The 25187-nt window shown below is 31.4% G+C and overlaps 1 protein-coding gene across 5 annotated transcripts in view; it reads right to left on the reverse strand.

The window, feature by feature from the left end:
• LOC143233833 (histone deacetylase 4-like) overlaps positions 1-25187 on the reverse strand; it is a 149949-nt gene that overhangs the window by 97015 nt on the left and 27747 nt on the right. For 4 of the 5 annotated variants that reach the window (XM_076470585.1, XM_076470573.1, XM_076470584.1 and 1 more), the window contains exons 1-2: positions 18347-18611; positions 17840-17925 (exon numbers count right to left, since the gene is read on the reverse strand). The exons of the other annotated variant lie outside the window; for it this stretch is intronic. The gene's annotated coding sequence lies outside the window, so the exon portion shown is untranslated. Of the gene's footprint in view, positions 1-17839; positions 17926-18346; positions 18612-25187 lie in introns of those variants that run through there. 5 annotated transcript variants of the gene reach the window in all.

Consider the following 25187-nt stretch of genomic DNA (forward strand, 5'->3'; position numbering starts at 1 on the left):
GACGGAACAAGCATGATGTATAATCTAAACATATCTTCAACAGCACAATACTAAAATATCATTAATGCATTTTTAGACAAATGTCTAAGTCGCATAAGTAACACATGTTGGTTGTTGAGGAGTCATTGCCAAGGTTTCAAGAATATGAGTGAGCTTGAATTCTTTTATAGTAGGTGTCCGTGACTTGTTGGAGATAAATCGAAAAAATAAACAAACAGTACACAATCCAAATGTTTCTCAGAATGGCTGGTATTGGTATTAATACTATTAAAGCAGAGAACAACGTTCTGATCTTCCTAGGTCATCTTCAGATTAACACAGAGAGAGTCTGCTTTGATAGTAAAAGTGTTAATACCCATACCAGCCTTTCGGAGATACATTTTCATTTCAAGTGGGTTTCTTGTGATCAAGAAGTGCACAATCAACTAATTTTAAAATAATATATTTAAGACGCATGCACAAAAATTCTTTCCAACATAAGGTACTACAGTTGTATCTAAAAACTCTAATAATCGTTTTTCTTTCCAAAAATCCACACAAGCTGATGCAATTACTTTAGAATCCGATTTACAAGACGAATTATTTTTCTTTACTTTGTCACTTACTGTAGAATATGTGATATATTCATTTGCATTACTTCGTGGGTTATCGCATTTGTATCTGTAACTTTAAATAATTATCTCCTTTTCATCAAGATCCACACAAACGAGTTAATTTACTTTGAAACTTTCTTTGACAAGAGAAATTATTCTCCTTATCTCTATCAAATTTGAAAATAACTTTAAAATATCTCTCGTTATGGCTAATCACTTACACGCCGACTAACTTTACACATTCTAACTTTTTATGACTGAACTTTATTTTCATTTTACTTTACTTTTTCTCTGCGTTAACTTTTACTTTTTTATAAACTGTCGGACATAGTTAAACTGCCAAATCACTAAATCTAGAGCTATCTAAATATTTCTCATTTGACTTTTCCCAGCGTCTAAACTTGAGCTTGTGAGACACCTATATATATGTATATATATCTTGCCTAATTGAGGCCCAGCATTTTCTACAACCTACGCGAGCGACGCCATAATACTACAATACTTAGTTGAAGTAAAGAGAAAAACATCAAAATTCGAATAACGGGATTTCAACAGTATCAGTAATTCCTAGACAACAATGTAATTGTTAAAACAACATACGATTCGTAGAGTTATGGAACAAACATTGGTGACAAACAACACTTTTAAAACAATCAATCTTCAACACTCCTGTCTTAAAAAAGCAACTAAACAATAATTAAATATTACATAACATAATAAACTAAATAATAATACTTTCACTAAACAGTCTTGCATCCAACAGTCAATACCACAGTAATATTGAGATAACTGAGGAAAACTCAAACCTCTTTAATAATGACAAAACTTCATATCTTACATAATGTCGCCTTAGTAAGTATATAAGTACTTGAATAAGTACGCCTAAAACCACACCCTGTATCCAATAACACTATTTTGAAATATTTTCAAACGCCACTTGAAGGAAAGAAATGGCATATCCCAATGTATCATAACACTTAAATCTCTTTTACAACAGGGATAGCAGTCTTTTCGTACACATATCTATCAGTGATTGTTAGCAAGTGTTAGTAATAGAATCCATGCTGCCACTGACGTCGTAAGCCCACTTCCTATTTAAACTGAGATATTACTATGAAATGCATGTCCTTAATGTCCTAATTACACATTATGTATATGTGTGTGCGTGTGCGTTTTCTTATAGCAAAGCCACATCAGGCTATCTGCTGAGTCCACCGAGGGGTATCGAAACAGATTATGTAATTCGAACATTTAATTTCGCTGGTGTTGTGGGGAAAATGTTATGCAACTCAGTAACTGTTATATGTATGTATTTATCAAAGTGAATAACACCAAGGAATATTTGAAAGACCATTCAAAAAATAAAAATTAATCTATTTTTCAATAACAATTCAATGGGAGGCCCCCTGCAAGCAATAAAACGATTTTACAAAATAAAATTATCCTCTCTTACATATATACACATATGTACATAAAATTTTAATAAAATGTTTACATTTTATAAAGATGAGTAGTGATTAATATATGCGTAACTTAGCTTGCTAAGGTAATAAATAAAGATTTAATGTATAGTGGGGCTGACTGAGAGTATAACACCCCAGAAACTGAAAGGACGAGTAAGCTCGGTGGAACAGAGAGCGAGTCGAGTACTCTAATCCCTTGGCCATGCCAGATATTGTGTAGGTAATGAAAATATATTTACTACAATCGTTATAGCCATGAACTCTAGCCTGACTTTAAAAAAAAAAGTTATAAGTTTTCGGAACTATTTTGTGTCACGTGACGACTTCTCGTGACGTATAGTTTTGTGAGGGTGGTCTGGTATTCTAATATGATAATAATTGTTATGGCAAATAATACTTAACTGGTATACCTGTTTTATTTTGGATATTTCCACAAAGCTACTAAAAACTCTCTGCGCTAGCCGGTTCTAATAGTGAACTGGTAGTCTAGAAGGATGTTAGACAACAGTATTAATTCACCGTCAGGATCGTACCAAGGCGCATGCAAGTTCAGCCATGCATAACATTGAATTTTATATTCTATAAAATTTTAATTTTATCGTATACTCTCAACAGTATGTTTCGATATTTACGTCAAATGAATGGCCTATTTTTGTAGATTATATATGAAAACAATGTAACCAGAATGTGCCATTCCAGATTTGAATTTCAAAAATTTACCAGGTTTTCACGGGCTTCCTTTTCCCGTACGTAATTTAAACTTATACCTACTAGCTACGCCCCTGTCATCAAACACTTGAGCTACGTTTTAACAAGTAGTAAGATCTCACGTTGCTTTTATATACGCTGATAGTCTCAAAGAAGTAAGAGGATCGTGAGCAATTCATAACACTATATAACACAAATTTTGTTACTTGATAGTATGTGTTATTTATTAATTGCTTATGTCGTAAAACTATAGAAAATGGCCATTCTTCCTCTCAAACTTTGCTTTTGTGACATGGATAATGAAATTTAGAAATTAACCTATTTTCAATATAAAAAAGGGCAAATTTGCACATTTTCATTTACATAAGGTCTGAATAAAACAACATATGAATCAAGATTTACATGTATTTATACTAAAGTTATACAAAAATGTTTAGAAGTGAGTAGTTTTTCGAGATTTGCGACTGTAATGTAAATCACTTTCACGTATCAGTCCCCAAATACAGTCTCCCATCATGTTTTCATTATATGCTCCTTGGTAGTGGTGCTCAAAGTTCAGTATATCTTGGTGGAAGCGCTCGCCTTGCTCCTCTGAGTATGCTTCCATGTTCTCTTTGAATTTATCAAGATGAACGTCAAGGATATGGACTTTCAGGGAAATCTTGCAGCCCATTTTGCCGTAGTCTTCACCAGAGCCTCAACTAATTTTACATAATTTTCAGTCTTATGATTCCCCAAGAAGCCCCGAACCACTGCGACATAGCTGCCCGAGCTTTTTTTTTTCCCTTCCTACTGAGCTTTTTGGGGAATTCTGTGCACTCCAGGATCTTCTTTATTTGTGGTCCAGCGAAGACACCAGCTTTGACTTTTGCCTCAGACAGTTTAGGGAAGAAGTCTCGAAGGTACTTGAAGGCTGCAGACTTCTTATCAAGAGTTGTTACAAATTGTTTCATAAGACCCAATTTAATGTGCAATGGTGGAAACAACACCTTTTGAAGGTCCATTAAGAAAATAATTGTGATCAATGAATGCTGGGAAGAGATGTTCTTCAGGTAAAGGAGATAATACTCATGATAGGCTTTTGCTTCCTGAAGCTAGAAGGCCCTTTATTTTTCTTGTCTATTTATGGGCGGCAAAGTTGTAAGTGCATATTGGAGAATTCAAATTTGATAAGCTTTGGTTTTCCGTAATTTTTGACGAGATTTTATATTAGTACTTAATAAAAATCTAAATGTTTAATTTGTTAAGATCAAATTATTATCAGATAACGATTCAGATCACTATTTCTGGGTTATTAAAAATATAATTTAGTTGAAGTTAAGCACAAAGTTGCATGATGGGCTATCTCTGCTCTGCCCATTACTGGTATCGAAACCCGATTTCTAGCCCTGTGAGTCTGCAGACATATTATTGTGCCACTGGGAAGGTGTTAAAAATAACACACCTTTTTAAGAATGCTTAACAACTTTAATTTTTAAGAATCAACTATTTCTGTTCTTATGATTTGTCTACAAAACTGACTTAGGATATTTGATTTCAGTTTTCAATAATTTATATTAGTCTGATTTCTAAGCACAAATTCATATAAAATCAATGTAAAAATATTTTAAACTTTTGTATGTTTAGTAAACCAAATTATTTTTGTCGATCAATTATTTAAATAGATAACATTGGGCAACAGAAAAAATTATCTACAACTAGAAAAAATTCAACTGTTTCTGAGTATTATGACAATGTTAATTTTAAAAATCATGTTGAAAATTACTGATACCTTCTAGTTTGAGTTATGATAGAGTTAATCAAAATATTCTTATATATCATGAATATAACAACGTTTTCTTTAATAGCTTTATTTTATTCATTAAAAACTACATTTAAAAAGGTATAACTTGCGTGTTTGATCAGTTTCTTTCACGTTCATAGCAGAAATCAATAACTTAGTGTTTCCATTGTGCCTAAGTCTCCATTTTTGAGGATGACGTTCAGTAACTGGTCCTTCCATTATTGTATCAACATTTCAGTGATGTCGAGAAACCCACTTGTTGAGAAATTTATATGCAAAAACGGCTCGTTTGGGTTGAGAAAATATTTTACATAGAATTTCTATGTAAATTTGTAGGAAACACAAAGTATTTTACATGGTGTAGTGAGAAGCAATCTTTGATAAACTGAAACTCTTCTTCCTGAAGCTAATACGTTCCCTTGCTGTAAACGAGGACCAAGAAACTCTCCATTCTGCACTGATAGAGACAAATTCCGATACTCGTGATGGGTACAGCACAGATATCTCATTGTGTAGTGTTTGTGCTGATCATCAAACAAACAAGTAATAAAAGCTAGTTTATACGCTCTTACTTTCCATTATATTGATTATTTAATTTCTATTTATAAATCAAATTTTGATCCCACCCAAATCTATCTTGAAAGAAGCAACAATAATAATTATAGTTTACATTATTTAGATTCAGACATTATTTTCATAGAATAGAAAGTGTTGGTAGCCATTTTTGATTAAGGACAAAAATTTAACTTTCGCAATCTTGATCTACTTGTCCTAAATAGTATAGATCAGTAAAATTTATTAAACAGTTATTTCTCAACTATAAATATATTTAAGTGTCTGTATAAATAATACTTCACTTCTAAACAATGTTCAGTGGTTAATTGATAAATTAAAAGTTGGTGGTTATAAAGGTTGGGAAATTATTAAAGTTTTTTTTTACATTATTTTGTAGTAAATATTGTAGTTTGAATTATTAAAATAAAAATGTTCTGTATATGAACTCGTTACTTTCATTTCCATTTTGCGATCCTAAGAGGATGCTAGTATTTCAAGGGCATTTAATTTCTATAATTACCAGTCTGAAATCTTATATGTTCTTTTAATTGCATATATTAGCTGAATGAAACCTTATCATCAAAGTTAATTCTCGGCAAGAATCCTCATATCATTGTTGATATAAGTTTTCACCTCAGATTTCGCCTTCTTTTTGTATAACTTCAATTTACTCGGCATCTATTTCGTACAAATAATTTTCAGCGTATCACATTTTGTGTTTGATCTTTTTACATTTGAACCAGTTATGCACGCTTCTTATTGCAAATATCACGAATTTTCTGCCTTAGATATTATTACTTATGTGTTCGTTTTAAGTGTATTTTAGAACACCACAAGTAAATAAAAAAACCTGTTTTTATGTGCCTCCAGATCGGACCAAAGTGTGATCCACACTCTCATTTTAGAGTAGCAAATTATAAATACAAATTAAATATTCAAATTATGTTTCTCTTCTCTTTAGGGCTAATGACTGTCCTATTTTGTTTTCATTGGTCATAATTTTTTTTATTATAGCCAAGGGCCTCAAAAGACAGAAGGGATTCCGGCCTCTCTGAAAGGGATTGCTCATATCTAAGGCAAGTCAATGTAACTGTCGAATCAACGACTACTTAGCTCGGTATAGACCTGTAATGTACTATTTGTTATATAGGGTAAAGTGATATAATAAAGGTTTAAGACATCTTAGACAGTGTAATATTAGAGTGCTATCTCAGTGAAGTAATTTTTTATGTTTCGGGTGGTGGATGGGTCACTCGCCTATGGCCCGGCATGGTCAGGTGGTTAAGGCACTCGACTCATAATATGAGGGTCGCAGGCTCTAATCGCCGTCATACCAAACATGCTCGCCCTTTCAGCCGTAAAGGCATTATAATGTGACAGTCAATCCCACTATTCGTTGGTAAAATAGTAGCCCAAGAGTTGGAGGTAGCTGGTGATGACTAGCTACCTTCCCCCTAGTCTTACTTTGCAAAATTATGGAGACGGCTAACGCAGAAAAACCTCGTGCAGCTTTGCGCGAAATTCAAAAACAAACATTCACTTATATATTAAAATTAAACTGTTTGTTTGTTTGTTTAGAATTAAGCACAAAGCTACACAATGTGCTATCTGTACTCTGCCTACCACGGGTATCGAAACCCGGTTTTTAGCGAGGCATGAAACTAGTTATTGGTAATATGACAATAATTAAGCTGAAACAGTTCACTTGATGCAAGTTTCATCATTAAAGGGGGAAAACAATAACTGAAGTTCAAATTCTCCAAATCAAAATAAATAATATATTTTAAACTTGTTTTTACTTGTTTCAGATATTCGTGACAAGCTACACAAGGGTTACTTGTGTTAGTCGTCTCTAATTTTAAACTGAGAGACAGGATAGAAGGTAGACAATCAACACCATCCATCGCCATCTCTTTGGCTACTCTAATTAAATAGTTGGAGGTAATTGGTAATATTTTAGCGCACCTACGGCCCCAAAGTGTAGGGCGCGATTTTGCGACAATGGGACGTAAACCATAAAACCTTCGGATAAACAGTCTGTCGTATAACCATTAAGCCGCGCCCAGAACTATACATCGTACTTGACTTGTAATGCACTATTTCTTTCTAGAGTCATAATTAGTGAGACCTGCATGACCAGGTGGTTAGGGCAATTGATTCGCAGTCTGAGGATCACGGGTCATACCAAACATGTTTGCCCTTTCAGCCGTAGGGGCGTTATTGTGGGCGGTCAATCCCACTATTAATTAGTGGGTGATGATGACTAACTGCTTTTCCTCTAGTCTTTCACTGCTAAATTATGAACGACTAGCACCAGATACTTCTCGTGTATTTTGTGCGAGATAAAAAACATACGAATATACTTGATTATTTCAACAGTAATTTAATAACCTTAAATATTCGATAATTATTTAGACTCTTACTTCGTAGCAGGAGCACAATAACTGTCCTATATTTATTTTAATATCGGTGTTGTTTTCAGTTATATACATATTTAGAAATGCATGTAACTTATAGTATAAATTGCTGCCAGTTCACTACATTTGTAGAATATTCTCGAATGTAAGAATCAACAATGTATTTAAATGTCAGTATTGTTTCCTTATCTGAAACTTCTAGAAACTCTTCTCTCAAGCTTATAAAATTAACAAGAACAACGCGCGAAGAACCAGTATATATTGTTGTTTTTCTACAATTAGTATACTATAAACTTCGGAAGCTATAACTCTGATTAACACTTATCTATCGGAAACTTCAGATATTTGACCAAGAACGTTCACAGATATCGAATATTACAAACTGTTTAACTTCAGCGGATTACCATTGGATGTTAGCATTTCTACGAAGACATTACATATCTTCAACGGTGAAAAACTTACGTGTGATCGTCCAAGAGCTATATAGCTCCCCGTTAAGTGAACTGTACCTATATCAACTCAGAATTAATTCGCTCGTCGTAAACCATCGATAAAATATTAAGTAAGTTCCTGATCAGATAGAAATCTCATTACTGTTTATAAGTTTGTAAAACTTTTGTACATAAATCATTATTTGTAAGTAACAACTATCTGTAATAGCTGTTATTATAAATTACATTATTGTTTATACATTAAGATATATTTGCATCAAAAAACAAACTGTGTGTATCAATCTTGTTGGTAAAGATCATAAATTTTATACTTTTCTACATTTAATTAACTGCTAAATTTAAATTACAATTTAATTCAATTTCGGGTATTTAGAATCAGAACACGTAAAGCAATTCACAAATTACAAATAAAAACTTCAATTTTTGTCATGTAACATAAACAACGATAAAAATAATATAAATTGTAAAACAATACAATGTTTAAAACCTAGTAACAAAAACATTTCTCCAAAAAACGTGTATGTGTGTGTATGTTTTCTTTTAGCAAAGTCACATCGGGTTATCTGCTAAGACCCCCGAGAGGAATTGAACCCCTGATTTTAGCGTTGTAAATCCGTAGACTTACCGCTTTACAGGAGGCGAGCCAACAACGTGTGTTTAACAAGATTTCGGACTGGAATGAGTATATATGTAAAGTTGGTTTCGGGTTTTTTGCGCAAAAAGTTTTTGGTTTGTTTTGAATTTCGAGCAAAGCTCGGGTTCCCATCCCGGTCGCGCCAAATATGCTCGCCCTTTTAGCCGTGGGGGCGTTATAATGTGACGGTCAATCCCACTATTCGTTGGTAAAAGAGTAGCCCAAGAGTCGGCGGTGGGTGGTGATGACTAGCTGCCTTCCCTCTAGTCTTACACTGCTAAATTAGGGACGGCTAGCACAGATAGCCCTCGAGTAGCTTTGTGTGAATTTTAAAAAACAAACAAAACAACCGAGCAAAGCTACTCGATGGCTATATGCGCTAGCCGTTCCTAATTTAGTAGTATAAGACTAGAGGGAAGGCAGCTAGTCATCACCGCTCACCGCCAACTCTTGGGCTACTCTTTTACTAACGAATAATTAGATTGACCGTCATATTATATCGCTCCCACGGCTGAAATGTTTGGTGTGACTGGGATTCGAACCCGAGACCCTCAGATTGCGAGTTGAGCGCCTTAACCACCTGGCCATGCCGGGGCGCAATAAAAATATACTGGAGTTATTTGCACATCGCCGTTCTAAATTTTGAAGTTATAGACTAGAAGAACTCAGCCTATTTAACCAAATAGAGATAGAAAATACTAACAAAATTATAACAATAAAAGTAAACATATAAAATGAAAATATTATAACAATAGAAGTAACATATAAAATGAAAATATTATAACAATGGAAGTAAACATATAAAATAAAAATATGATAACAATGGAAGTAAACATATAAAATGAAAATATTATAACAATGGAAGCAAACATATAAAATAAAAATATTATAAAAATAGCAGATATATATATTTTTCCCTTTAAAACTAGATACCCAACTACCGAATAAAGGATATAAATATAATAGACAATTAGCAATAATGATAGACGATCTAGTTAACAAACGCGAAAATTTTGAATGTATTAAAACAACCCAGAACGGTAATAAATTATTAAATGTGTTGGATAATATCGGCTGTGTGTTGCTTAAAGACAATTCTCCTCTTCATATTAGAGACATCACTCTAACAATATATTAGATCTGTGTATCAGTTCTCCTGAATTAGCAAATAAGTGTTAAAATCATTATGTAGGTAATGATGTAATTTGTGGCCATTAACCTGTTTTCGATCTTGCAACTCATCATAATCAGTCTGATATAAAACCTAAATCTGATTATTGGAAAGAAAATTGGCTTTAATATACTAACTACTTAAATGAATTATTGCCAAGTTCAGCAGTTAAATGTGCATTAAAAACCATCAGATATGAATGAAGATTGTAAAACATATGTCTGAGTGTCTGATAAAAGCCGCTGGGTAATCAATACCTAAAGAACAAAAACATTACACCAACACAAAATGTCAATCACGTTCACAAATAACAGACATGATCAAAATAGAATGTCAACTTAATAAGAAGTATAGAGACATAACAGGCCCAAATATCAAAACACAAATAAAATTTCTTAGAAATAAAATAAGATGCAAAGATAAACAATTAAAACCAAATAGTTGGAATAGTTACTGTTCAAAATTAAATAATTATACAGGACCCAAGAAATTTTAGACACACTTGAAAAGATTCACTAACAATCAAAACAATGACAAATATTAGACCTTACATCACAATAATAAAATAGTTTTCATCAAAGAAACAAAATGGGGAAGTCTTTAAATTATAATTAAACTTGACATTTAAAACACATATATACACCTACATACATCAAAATATCCAACCACATTAATCAACTCCCAAAACATAGATCGCAATCAAGCACAAATAAATCAAAAATATAAAAACAAAACCTGAAGTAATATTACCCATAAATCACACTAAAAACAAAGCACCCAGTTAAGACGGAATTTAAATTATTCTAGTAAATTCGGGATATATCCCCATTTCTTGAAAGCAAACAAATATATTCATGTTCTTGAAAAAAAGAAAACCAGCAAATAAACCGGAATATTACAGACTGATCAGTTCAACCAGGTGTTTAGGCAAAATCTAGAGAGAATAATTAGTAATAGAATCTCAGATTTTTTGGAGAAAACATCAGGATTACCTGAAGTTCAAAACGATTTCAGAAGATTTCGGCAAACAACTGACCATTTATTTAGGCTAATTGAAACTAGATAGATAGCTTTAACCAAACGAAATGTACTGTTGCTTGTTTTTTCGATATCGAAAAAACATTAGACACTATATGGTATAATGGTTTAAGATTTAAACTAAAAGATGTGGATTTAGCAACAGGAGTTATTCGCTAATTATCAGAGTTTTTAGATAACTAAAAATGTAAGGTAAATGTTAAGAGCATCTGCTTGAAGTATTTTACTTCAGAGGTAGTTGTTCATCAAGAAGGGGTAGTTAATCCCATCATTTTTATCATGTATTTTAGTGACTGTCTGGAAGAGATCAACTACACCCTCAAAAGTATCAAACAATTTACAGCCAGTATTTCATAAAATACTCGAATATTTTGAAAAATACAAAATCAAAATGAATATACCAAAAACAAAACTAATGTAGTTCATAAAATCGATTAAACTTCTTAGGAACCCACCGAAACTATATCTAAAAGTTTTTCTTGATGTCTGTTCATTGGCAGAATTTTAGGAATAACTTATGATTCAAAATTAACTTGGAATAAACATATTACGTAAATAAGGAAAAAGTTTGGAAACAAGCAAACTATCTAAAACTTATTAACAGACAAAAATAAAAGAACAACTGCAGAAAATAAATTTAAATTTACAAATAATACGTAAGACCAATAATTGAATATGCATGCTCTACATGGTTAAATATAGCAAAACCACATCTCATAAATTTTAAACAATACAACATTGAATACAAAATTTAGAGTACAAAACGCAAGCCTCCCAGTGGCTCAGCGGTATGCCTACGGACTTACAACGCTGAAAACCGGGTTTCGATACCCGTGGTAGGCAGAGCACACATAGCCCATTGAGTAGCTTTGTGCTTAATTAAAACAACAACAACAAAAACGCAAATTCAACATTTATACACAGTTACACAAGCATAGTATTGTTAAAAGACAGCTTGATGGATTACTCGTTTAGCTATTTTGACAAAACTTTATACAAAAATAAGTTGTTAACCGAGATAGACGATGCAATACGGTTAAGTGTCTATCCACAATAAACTTTTATTATAAGAATAAAACCTCCTTCACTGGACGTTAAACACTACCACTAAGATTTAGATACCATCGAAGTATTTAATAAAGGATATTTATGTGTAAATACACGCAGGTGAATTTATTTTGTGTGCAAAAGTGATATTTTATGTCGAAACTGTTTGGGATCATACTACATGTATATCAAATTAAGAGAAATAATTTGGTATGAACTATTTTTAGAGTAGGTAAACAAATAAAAAGAAGGATAAAACGCTACTACAATACTATTCAAGAACACTGCTTTGAAAAGGCGAAGATAAATCAGTATTTAATGTTGCAGTTAGTGTAACCATAAACCTGATGAAACAAATATTTACAGTAGCATTTAGCAGTTATAAACAATAGTAAAGAAAGGAGGAAGAGGTCAAATCGAACCTGACCCTTCCAGATCGTTCAAGGACCTAAAACTTCATGCTGAACATGCAAGCCTACTCAACAGCACTCACAGCCAACGCTCGGGCTACACTTGTCTCATCACATATGATCAGCAGCAAGATGAAAACCGTGAAACTTTTGATTCACAATTTAGCCACGTTTATTTATATACTACAACTGGTACTTTTCTTGAAATAATCTTTAGTAAGAACTTATACTTTAAGCATCACTTTAAAGTATTTTTGTTTGTTAATTTACAGGTGTAAATACGAATAACTTATTCAAATCATGATTTACTATTTGGAAATATTTTGATATTAATACTAAAGTATTACATCAATGTAAGCCACAATATACTTTCTTATAAAACTGAAAACAATATTTGAACAAAAGACATTTATATTAATATAGATCATGTAAAGTTCACGTTCACTGTCTCAATATGTTCGTGTCAAAAATGAAGGGTTAAAATTCGTTGTGTTGACTGTATATACCCTTGCACGACCTTGAACACAGACACACAAAACCGTCTGTTAATTTCTATACTCTCTGAACTGAGGCTGCCATAGACACGAAAGTTAAAATAACTGTGTGAAAATTTTCGACTTTATGCTAAGTATATAAAATGTATTACACTATTAATCACAAAAGATAACAGAAATGTCTCAGTAAATTGTTTCTGTTTTTGTTGTTGGGTTGTTTTATTTCTGCCATCTACTTTAGTCTTTGTATGACTTTATAGTTTACTGTTGTTGTTGTTTTCCTGCCATCTGTTCTAGTCTTTGTATGACTTTATAGTTTACTGTTGTTGTTTTCTTTTTCTGCCATCTGTTTTAGTCTTTGTATGACTTTATAGTTTACTGTTGTTGTTGTTTTTCTGCCATCTGTTCTAGTCTTTGTATGACTTTATAGTTTACTGTTGTTGTTTTCTTTTTCTGCCATCTGTTTTAGTCTTTGTATGACTTTATAGTTTACTGTTGTTGTTGTTTTTCTGTCATCTGTTCCAGTCTTTGTATGACTTTATAGTTTACTGTTGTTGTTTTCTTTTTCTGCCATCTGTTTTAGTCTTTGTATGACTTTATAGTTTACTGTTGTTTTTTCTGCCATCTGTTCTAGTCTTTGTATAACTTTATAGTTTACTGTTGTTCTTCTTTTCTGCCATCTACTTTAGTCTTTGTATGACTTTATAGTTTACTGTTGTTGTTGTTTTTCTGCCATCTGTTCTAGTCTTTGTATGACTTTATAGTTTACTGTTGTTGTTTTCTTTTTCTGCCATCTGTTTTAGTCTTTGTATGACTTTATAGTTTACTGTTGTTGTTGTTTTTCTGTCATCTGTTCCAGTCTTTGTATGACTTTATAGTTTACTGTTGTTGTTTTCTTTTTCTGCCATCTGTTTTAGTCTTTGTATGACTTTAGTTTACTGTTGTTGTTTTAGCCATCTGTTCCAGTCTTTGTATGACTTTATAGTTTACTGTTGTTTTTTGCCATCTGTTCTAGTCTTTGTATAACTTTATAGTTTACTGTTGTTCTGCCATCTGCTTTAGTCTTTGTATGACTTTATAGTTTAGTTCTGCCATCTGTTTTAGTCTTTGTATGACTTTATAGTTTACTGTTGTTCTTCTTTTCTGCCATCTGCTTTAGTCTTTGTATGACTTTATAGTTTACTGTTGTTGTTGTTTTTCTGCCATATGTTTTAGTTTTTGTATGACTTTATAATTTACTGTTGTTGTTTTTTTCTCAAATTCGAGTTATCTGTTCCTAACAGTTTCAAGCGTTTTTGGGTATGAGTTGCTAGTTTTGCCTTCTCAATGATGCGAGTTCGGCTCTTCAGATCGTTCTGTTTACTAAACAAATATCAGAAAGGAAGAATTTTAAATATCACTTTCCAGGCCACGACTCCTTCTGACAACAACTTGTGAAGTTAAAAAAAAAATTGTTTAATTGTCTATTGTCTCATTTTACACAACCATTTCAAGGTCTGAACTTAGAAGACAGCAAAAGGTGTACTTAAGAGAATCATATCTGAAAAATAAACAAACGAAATTAGCCCTGTAGTGCTATGATGATGCGAGTTAAGTACGGTGCTAGTCTAACCTGAAGTAATAATTAGTAATGTTGATAAGTAGAGGGGACTAATTACCCTACCCTAATGATGTAACTTGCATCTGACATAAGCATTGGATGTATTAAATATCTGTTCTACTGAAAGAACTAGTATGTTTAGAATGTGTCTAATACATTCGTATAACATAGATAATAACTAACACAGGCTTCAGACAGTAATTGAAGAAAATTTGGAACCATCTTAGCGTTATCTTGGGGGTGTTATAAAAATTAACTAAGAGTATTTTAGTAATATCTCTGTTTTAACTTCGAAAACGTAAGAGACTAACAAAAATCTGAAAACTTAAGTTACTAAAAATAACTATTAAACATGATGTGTTTAGATATGACCTAATGGTGATACAAGATGTAATATAGAACTGACTTGGGAACTCCATAAAAATGGTTTAAACCAGATTTTGATATAAATAATCCTTGAACGTATAACTGTCGTGTTTCATATAAATTCTAACAAAGAGCAAACTTCTTGGTATAAGACATAAAACACAACATAAATCTGGCAAAATTATATTAGGAATAATGTCGAATTGATATGTAAAATGAAATATATATAAGATCAGATGTTGTATGATATAACCAAAGTCGGCGCTAGATGTTGGCACACAAAGCCCATGACTCGATTACATTTTACAATGCCCTAAATCCCCTGTTGGTATATTGAAAAATCAGAATAGAAAAGCATGATTGATACTGTACTGAAACGCCGAAACTTCCAGCGCCTATGTGCCCGAGACCTGAATCTTTTAAGTACCAAGCGACGCCTCTGAATATAATATGAAACTAACAAAATGGTATAAAACTCAATATAAAATTAACCACTAGGATATGATAGGATTAGATGCTATAACACATAACATAGAACTTACATGATGGTATTTAATGCTATATAGATCTGACATGGTCACATGAAAATGTAAGATAAAATAATTAAGTTGTATAGTATATAACACAGAAATGCCTGTAAAATTCAATAAGATATATCTGATGGTATAATACAGAATAAATCTCATCATTTAAGGTGTAACATACGCATATCACTGACATAAGATATAAGAAAGAAATAGCCCTAGAATATGTTTTTTTCCATGTAGCTGACCTAATTGTATGGTACATGAAACAGAGCTGAGCTGATGATATACGATTCGTTAGGCAACATATCTTTAATATTTAAGCAAAAATTGACCTTATGGTATACCATGCAGTATAGAACTAAATTGACTGTTACTATATAATACGTAATTGATTTGTAATAAATAACACAGAACTGATGTAATTATATACATTATTTCATACTGTTGATTTGATAGCATAAAACGATGTAAAATACAATTGGTGATTATTTACAATATAAATTTAACCTCGAAACATAAAAACAATATATGTTGCATGTAAGGATATAAGAGACATGTATCTATAGTCTGGCGTGAACAAAAAAGAAAAGATTGATTGATTGATTGATTTAGTGTTTTATGGCACAAAGCAGCGAGGCTATCTGCGCCACAAAAAAAAAAAAGAAAAGAAAATGACACGAGATATCTGCTTCTCTCATGATATCACGAAACACATTTCTTAACTTCAAAAACAAGTTTGCTAAAGACAAAAGATGCAAATCTTATTTTTTCTTTAATCAAATTTAAATTTTGGTAATTCTATAATTTAGTAAGACCGAGTGATGTTCAGAGGTTAAAGAGTTGCGCAGTAGATTTGAAATTCAGGGATTCACGTTCCGGTACAGCAAAAAAAGAAGTAAATTGATATGTCTAATTAGCAAAGGAATGATATGGTAATATGTATAAAGATTCTATAGTATATACAGTACATTTAGAGTATATATATAGTATATATTGTATAATTATAGTATATATATAGTATATATAGTATACTTATAGTATATTTATAGTATATATATATATATAGTATATTTATATATATAAATATATATATTTATGACTGTTCTTATATACTAAATATATATAGTATATTTATAGTATATATATAGTATACTTATAGTATATATATAGTATATTTATAGTATATGTATATATATATAGTATACTTATAGTATATATATAGTATATTTATAACACACAGTATATTTATAGTATATATTGTGTATATTATAAATATACTATATATATACATAAACATAATATATATACTACTATATACTATATATATTACATATATATATATATGTATATATATATATATATATACATATATATATATATTATATATATACATATATATTATTATATATTATGCATACAATATATATATACACAAACCATGTATATTATAGTGTATGTTTAGTATGCCCATAACGCATACAGTATATTTATAGTGTATATATTATATTTATAATGTATATAGTATATTTAGAGTTTATAGTATATTTATCGTATATACAGTATATTTATAGAGTATATAGTATATTTATAATGTATATAGTATATTTATAATGTATATAGTATATTTATAGTATATATAGTATATTTATAGTATATAGAGTATATTTATAGTGTTTATAGTATACTTATAGTGTATATAGTATATTTATTGTATATATATATATATTTATCGTATATGCAGTATATTTATTGAGTATATAGTATATTTATAGTGTATATAGTATATTTATGGAATATACATTATGTTTATAGTATATATATTATATTTATCGTATATGCAGTATATTTGTAGAATATATATGTATAGTATATATATAGTATATTTATAATATATAAGTATATATATAGCATATATATGTAATATATACAGTATATGTATAGTATATATAGTATATTTATCCCGGTATTGTAAGAAACGTTAACTCAAGTTTTATCCTTGAAAACAAGCACAAAATTAATGAGACCGTTTTCCACAAGAATGGTTACAGTAATAAAAAAATAACATTAATATAAAACAATTCAAAACAGATTATTACGTTACCAGGATAACTTAGGTAAATAAAAAAGTAGTTACCACAATGTGCACTGTAAACATCTAAATTGTTACACATATACAAACATAATTACATGCTGTAACATCAGTTATGTAAATATATTACACAGATAAATCTATGCTTACGCACTGTAGGAGCTATATAAAAATATTACACAGATAAATCTATACTTACGCACTGTAGGAGTTATCTGAATTATTATACAAATTCAAACATGCTTATTACATTGTAGGATCTATCTACACTTTTATACAGATACAAACATGCTTATTACACAGTAGGAGCTATTTACACTGTTACATAGATACAGACATGCTTGCATACTGTAACAGCTGTAGTAATTGTTAATATCATTAACAAGTAGTACCAAGCAGGATAACTAACATATGCGTCCGTTAATTAATTAGTGGACAACTGCAGGTTCAGGTTTATGGGTACACAACAAAAAAGGACAAAACATAACTTACTTTTATCTCATCGTAGTCGTCTTCTGGCTATGGAATCATTTATTTTCTAAGTTTCTACGTCATCACAAAATAGAGCCATTAGATTTCTATAAGTAACATCAACAGAACATACGGTTGATTATCAGTTTCATCTATACATATTGTATTTCTAAATCTATTTAAGTTCTCACGTTGTGTGAACAGTTAAGTTAAATGAAATGTATTTTCAAGTAATGTAATATTCCTATAAAAATAGTATACTTAAATTATTCATTGCATTATATAACTAAAGCAGGAAATCACTTGATAAATTTGTACATTAATAATTACTATACTATACAAACTACCTTTATGAGAAATATGTTTCCACTAACAAATTATAATTAAAAGCGTCTTTAAAAGAACCTTCTTTTCAAAAATTATTCTCGATGGCAAGTCAGTTTTAGCCTAGAGGTTACAATTGTTCTTTATATGAAAAATATTTTAATGTTATATTAAAGTTAAACCCTCACCAACAAGCTTACATACAATTATAAAGTGGGCTTTAAATTGTATTTTTTTCTCGTTGTATGGCAACAGGTGGCTACCGCAGAAAACATCTTCATAACATCATTGGATTACTTTTAGATAGTGTATTCAATTTTACAGCATAATAATTAGCCAGGTTACATCCAATATAACTTCCTGTTGTGCCTTTGCCACATCAAATGAATACAGCTACCTCGAAGAAATCATACGGTTCTGATCTTAGCACGTCAAGTCCCAATAGACCTTCAACGGAGAAGAAAGATTAACGAGGAACACCATCTATTTTTAGCAGCTGGGAAATACCAGTACGTGGAACCGTCGCCTAGTGACAAGTTTAGAAGGCATGAAGTGGTTGCCTGGAAACTGAGCACTGCAGACAATGTTCGTTTCAGGACCACAGAGTCTGATACCTGTTGAATTGTTCCACTTTTCACTATGTTATTATTGGAATCGTATTCCCAAAGAAATTACCTAGGAGGGGAATACACGAAAATACGACAGACTTTTAACCATATCCAGTTAAGTAAAGAACTCTACTTCAATAATAGAAACACCTGTAATTTCCGAATATTCCCATTACACTCTATATAAACATGAAATGACCAATCAAATAAGCACGTTATTTTTGTTTACAAATATACCTGTTATTCATGAGTTTTAGAACAATGGTTTTAAAATGAAAGATTCGTTTGTAAATAATTTTGATTTTTCGTGATGCAAATTGGATTCTTAAAGTTGGCTTCGGGCCTAATCAGTTTACAGAACGTAAGTAAAGAGTAACAAAAAGCAAAATGCCGATATTTAATATTTAACACTGACAGAAGGCATGATAACAGGAACCCCTTCACTGACACAGCCATGAAGAGTATATGTATTTTATATGTATTTTCTCCTGAAAATCTTGTTATATTATGTAGTAACATAATATAGGCATTATAATTATGAAATTACAGCTTAAGTTAAAATTTATATGGCACGAGTGAAAAATAGAGAGCACATAATACTAGAAATAAACGATGTAATTCGTAAATACTAGGTTTATATATATATTTCTGGTCAGATCACAAAAATATATGTATATTTTTAACTTTATAAACAAGTTTATTAAGGAAACAAAGTTGTAAAACCCCATTCTCTTTAATTAAACGTAACTTCTGGCAAAATTATATTTTAGTAAGGCCGAGTGTAGTTCATTGGTTAACGTTCTCCACCACGGATTTGAGGTTCTGGTACCCTAAAGAAAAATGTTGCTCTGTATTTTAAGACCGTGAGTACGTTATAAAACGGTGGTCAAATCCCACTAATTGATTTTATAAGAGTACCACAGGAATTTAAAGCGGGAGGCGTTTGCTAGTTGCCTTATCCTCTATAATTTGAAAATTTATACTGATAGCACAGATATCTGTCGTGTAAATCTGCACAACATTCAACAAACAAACAATATTTAAGCAGACCAACGTTCAATTTACTTAAGCACATTATTATTAATACTGAAACTGTTAATGCAAAGAGCATAGTAATGATTACAAATAGATACATGGTTAGAAAATACAAGCAAAAACTTTGATGAGACTAAAATATGGCAGAGAGTAATTATGATTTGATGAATATTACATTGACTGAGATGTTAGCAACGTTGAACTTCAAGAAGAGATCACATAAATTATGTTTTAAAATAAAGTATACTTTGCCTTAGTATGTTAAACCCATATTATATGAGAAAAAAAAAGCATAGTCGGTGACTTACAAAAGAATGTGAAAAATATCTGACGTCCTGCTATTTCTTTTATATTAATTAACCTCTAGTTTTTTTAAAACAGATTTCTACTACTTAATTTTTGATATATTTATTTTTATCGTCAGTCTGTGCTCAGGCGCAAAGCTGCATAATGAGTTGGTTATATACGCTGTTACCAACCATGGATATAAAACCCGAATTTAGCGCGCAATAGATCAAGCTTACGGCTAAGCCATTAGGGGGCGGACTATGTCAGTTGTCCTTCTCAGTTTATACTTCAAACAAGTATCTAGAGCCGCTAATAAAGTCGGTGAATATAAAACTTGAAAGAAGATCGAATTCAAAGTAATATTGAATGGTTTTAATTAATCACACATACGCACCGAGTTGCTGAATCTGTTGTCTTCAACAGCAATTTGTGCATATCTGTAAGTAATGGTGACCTTAGGATAACTAATTTCATATACAACGTTCGTTCTACAAATTTATATAAACTTCATTCCATTGCTTAACATCCTATCTTTTAAGCTGTTAATTAAGCACCAAAACAACGAGAGTAGTTTCTATGGATACTGAAAGTGAAATTGGTTTATTAAGCTTTTTCTCTCTACTGATAGGTTTAGTCTTATTCTATCATACATCTTTAGAGTTGTTAAAAGAGGCATAACTACGGCTATTGAAATGTTTCATACAAATCATGTTTCTCTACGTGACGAAGCCATATTGAGTAGAGTGTTTCATACAGATCCTCAAATTAGTTTTCAAATAGCACAGGTGTGATGATAGGGGCAGCCCTGATTGAAACTCGTGGAGAAAGGTAGAGAAAAATGTATCGGCCTTTGTTCTGAAATTTCCTGACTGACTTTGTAACCAGTCTACTCTCTCGTTCATAGTCTGTATTCAGTGCCCGATATTAATATTGTTCTTTTACAGAGTAGCTAACTAAGTTGCATTTATTCCACATATTCTTTCAACGGATCTCTGTGATGTATTATAGATAATATACCACTAAAAACAATATTTTATCGTTTATTTCTGTTGTTAGATATTATTAGTGGCCCTTTGGAGCCCATTTTTATGTTAACAAAGTTTCAGAAGAGTAGTTATATTATCTGCTATGCAGATATCTAAAATTGGAGTACATGTCTACAGACTCTTTAACACTACAGATTTTGTAACTAACGTTTGTTAACAATGCATAAGATCACTTCGTACATACGTTAATGTCGTATGTTTAAAATAGATGAATCAAGAGCTGCGCTGGAAATATGGTTCATTTTACCATTATATCTGTTTCACTTTCATCGATATTTTTTACAGGTGAATCATGTGTTGTCACATGTTCTTGTATTCCAAAACATCTCTTACATTTTCAGTCGTGCTTAAATTCGGTGAGCGTGCTAATCAGTTCAGTCATTCGATACTCTTTTCTTCCCAGATGAATACGACAGAGGAACACGTTGTCGTCCGTTACAAAAAAAAGTTACACAATCACCATTTAGAGATAATAGGAAAACTGATGATTGTATGTTCTTATAGATTGGTATTCGAAGTGCCATGGCATAGAACATGAAGGTTAGAGTAGTCAGCTATGTCCACTCATGCTAAAATAAATGTCCCACCACTGCCATATACTTGAATCGCCACTCTCAAGATGGAGCTGGATCAAGTCCCACCACACTTTAAATGCATGCACATTTGTGTTTGGTTGTAGTTAAAGTGTGATTCATTTATGAAAAACATTCACTCAACAGCTGTTTGACTAAACCATAAGTTCTTGACACAACTGAAAATGACAGTCCTTATGCTGACTTATCGTTCAATTGCTGCTCTGAACTGTTGATTCAATTTAAAACATAAGTCCCCTTGTGTTGTAGAATAGTTGTCTCTTGCAGGACTGTCAGTAACGGTCTATACTGGCTCTGGCCATCTTTTCAGGCTATTTGAAAATGGATTCGTATCTTGCTGACTACACTTCGTGGGACTTGAACCCATTCACCAACGACTTGTTATGTTTGACAAGCTTCTAGTCAACCTACTCCCCTCAACATCATTGAAAAGCGCATCTTTCACAATCAACATGGAACTCTGTGGATAGTATGCTGTTCGAAAGCTTACTGAGAACACAGTGTGTTTCCTTAGCTTTTACATACAACAAAAATTGTATAAAAGAAAACATGAACGGTCATCCGACACTTGTCCGATATAAACCATTAATTCGGAAGCACCATTGGCATTATTTAGTTACACTGGTTATTCCTTGTCATAGCTACAATGCAGACCATTGACATTATTTAGTTACACTGGTTATTCCTTGTCATAGCTACAATACAGACCATTGGCATTAGTTAGTTACACTGGTTATTCCTTGTCATAGCTACAATATAGGAAACTCTGATTATTCCTTGATTCCAAAACTTGTTTATTATCGTTAAAGAAAGCAGTATTATTATGATTACAAGTGGTTGGTGTATTTGATGACATTAGATTAACCTGGTAAAACTTTATAACCACAAGAAAAGAAAAAAACCTTTAAAAAAGCAAAGAATTGCAGAGATGGCTAATATCAATAAATAGTGAGGATGGAATTTACATCATTCCCACGTAATAGAATAGGCATACAGTGTACTAATGTATTAACAAGCAAAAATACAATAAATTAAAATCTACTGCGATAGAATAGTTATATAAATAAACTGCTATATGTTTTTTTGCCTGTACTAATATGTAAGGATAGTGCAAATGTCATCCTTACTAACATAATGCATTGTTTTTCAAGGACTGATATTAGCCGTCCTCACATTTACTTACTTTTTGAAGTTTTTGTTTGCTTTTCTTTTCTATGCATTGTTTTAATAGGCGTAAAAAGGTTATACTTATAATCAATACTAAATACAATGAGGCCCCAACTGCAATACGTATTGTTTATCTATCGTTGGCTGATAATTCTTGTTTCACCCTCTACATTACTTTTTAAAGAAAAGCCAAATTTCTGTAAGAAGCAAACTTCAAGGGGCAATAATAACATCTTTTATACTAGAATGGATATTTTCAAAAGTTTTACTAATTAGTAATATTTATAAAAGCGAATACTTCGTTTGTAACGATTCAACCTTAGTGAAATTGGTTAACACCATTGTTTTAGTTTTGGAGTTATCATGTAATAAAAACGAAACAGAAGAACAAAAATACGAAGTTTTTGCTATAATATTTACACTCTTTCCATGAATTTGTAACTCAGTCATTACGTATATGTTATTATAAAAGAAAAAATTGTGAAGTTCTGATGTTCTATTGAATAAATATTTCAAATAACATTTAGATGAACAATCTGGGCCATCCCTACATAAGCAGTGCTGCCACCTGCCTGATACAAAGAGTATACTCTATTTTATTCGATACCAGTTTGTAATTATACTGACGGAGTAATCCCTGTAATTATTTATTCCTTAATTGTTCTGAGAAGAGTATACGTATTTCATGTAAAGTTTTCCAGCTTCACTCATGAGTATTTTACTGACTTTAACGTTTTAGTCTCCCATAAATACAAGTTTTATTCTAGTTAATGTCTACTTTACCGAAGGAAATTTAATAAAATAATGCCACGATATAATAAACTGCCATGCAATATAGAAATATTAAAATATTCTTTGGGAATAATTATAAGATATTGTTTGAAAAAATCATAATAAATTGCATATTAACTGTCATAACTGAAAAGCTGTATTTCCACAGCTTATGTAGTTCAAGATTGACTTTCACATTTTGTTATAGTCTACCAGGTTCTAAAAGTTATATTTTGCTTACTACATTGCTATACACTGTGACGATTTTTATTTAATACTAAGCCAGGCATGACTTAGTGAGTTGCCAGAATGTTGATCCAAAAGTTCATTTCTCACTCAAAAAGAAACTGCTCTTTATACTTTAAGGTCATGGATGTGTTATAAGAATGGCAGTCAAATTATATTATTCGATCAGAATAGCCGAAGCGTTGGCGGTGGATACTGTAGGTCTGCTGCTTCCCCTCTACTCTATTGGTTAAAAATTAGATAAAGCTAGAGGGAATAACCGAAAAAACAATAACAACAGTTATTTACATTATCAATATGCACTATGAGAAGACTTAAGTGATAACCATTCGCATTTCGTCCATCATTTTCATTGATACTAACTATGTAACATAGCTTTGTTGTTTGTATTGGACTACCATGATGAGTATCATAGTTGTATAATCCACCCAGTATAGTCGCAGCGGTTAATAACGTTAAGAAGTCAGACACTGCATAGTGTGTACGACGAGCCTTTTCAGCGCCTACAAATGCATATCAAAGTTAAAAAGTAAACCCAGAATATCCTAAAAAATCTTAGTATTGTACCTGATTGCAACACCGCTCGTTACTCTGTTCTCTAATTTTGTTCCCACATTATGAACAATCTGCCGAACAAAAGCCATGTTGTAGGCACATGACAACAACACATGCGGTGTATCTAACATTAAACGTTCTTTGTTTAGTCATTCTTTATTGGTTATAGTATAATATTTATATACCTTAGAATCTTCTTACAATAGCAAATAAAACATATTTTCATGTATGATATGAAATACACTGTAATAAATTAATTGCTTAGATCTCATAAGTAATTGAAAACCGAGATTGTAACTTTAATTATATTGTGTATACACGAAGCTGTTTCATTTTATTGTTTATGGAAATATGTAGTTCATAAATTAGTAGCTGTAGTTTTGTATAAACTTAAATAACGAAAACAATATTCAAGTCATAGTATTTGATTAAATAAACATTAAAGGTAAAAATAACGAAAAGATCGTTGGCTTGCAAGCAAGCCATGAAGAAGAGACCGATAATTATGAAATGCCTAGCTAATAGTAAGGAGAAAATTGTATGTTTATGTGATAAATGTATGCCATGCCATTTATTATTACCTCCAAAATAAACAAAGAACAAACATCTTGGTATTCCTGAAAAAATCTTAAATTCTCTGTTATAAACAATCAGTAGAAGTCAAGTAATTAACAAATATTATAACAAATCGTTTACGGACTACAATATGCAAAAAGATAACACCATAATACTCGTA

This window comes from Tachypleus tridentatus, chromosome 12 (genome assembly GCF_004210375.1).
Source record: "Tachypleus tridentatus isolate NWPU-2018 chromosome 12, ASM421037v1, whole genome shotgun sequence".
In the NCBI taxonomy this organism is placed as follows: Eukaryota; Metazoa; Arthropoda; class Merostomata; order Xiphosura; family Limulidae; genus Tachypleus; species Tachypleus tridentatus.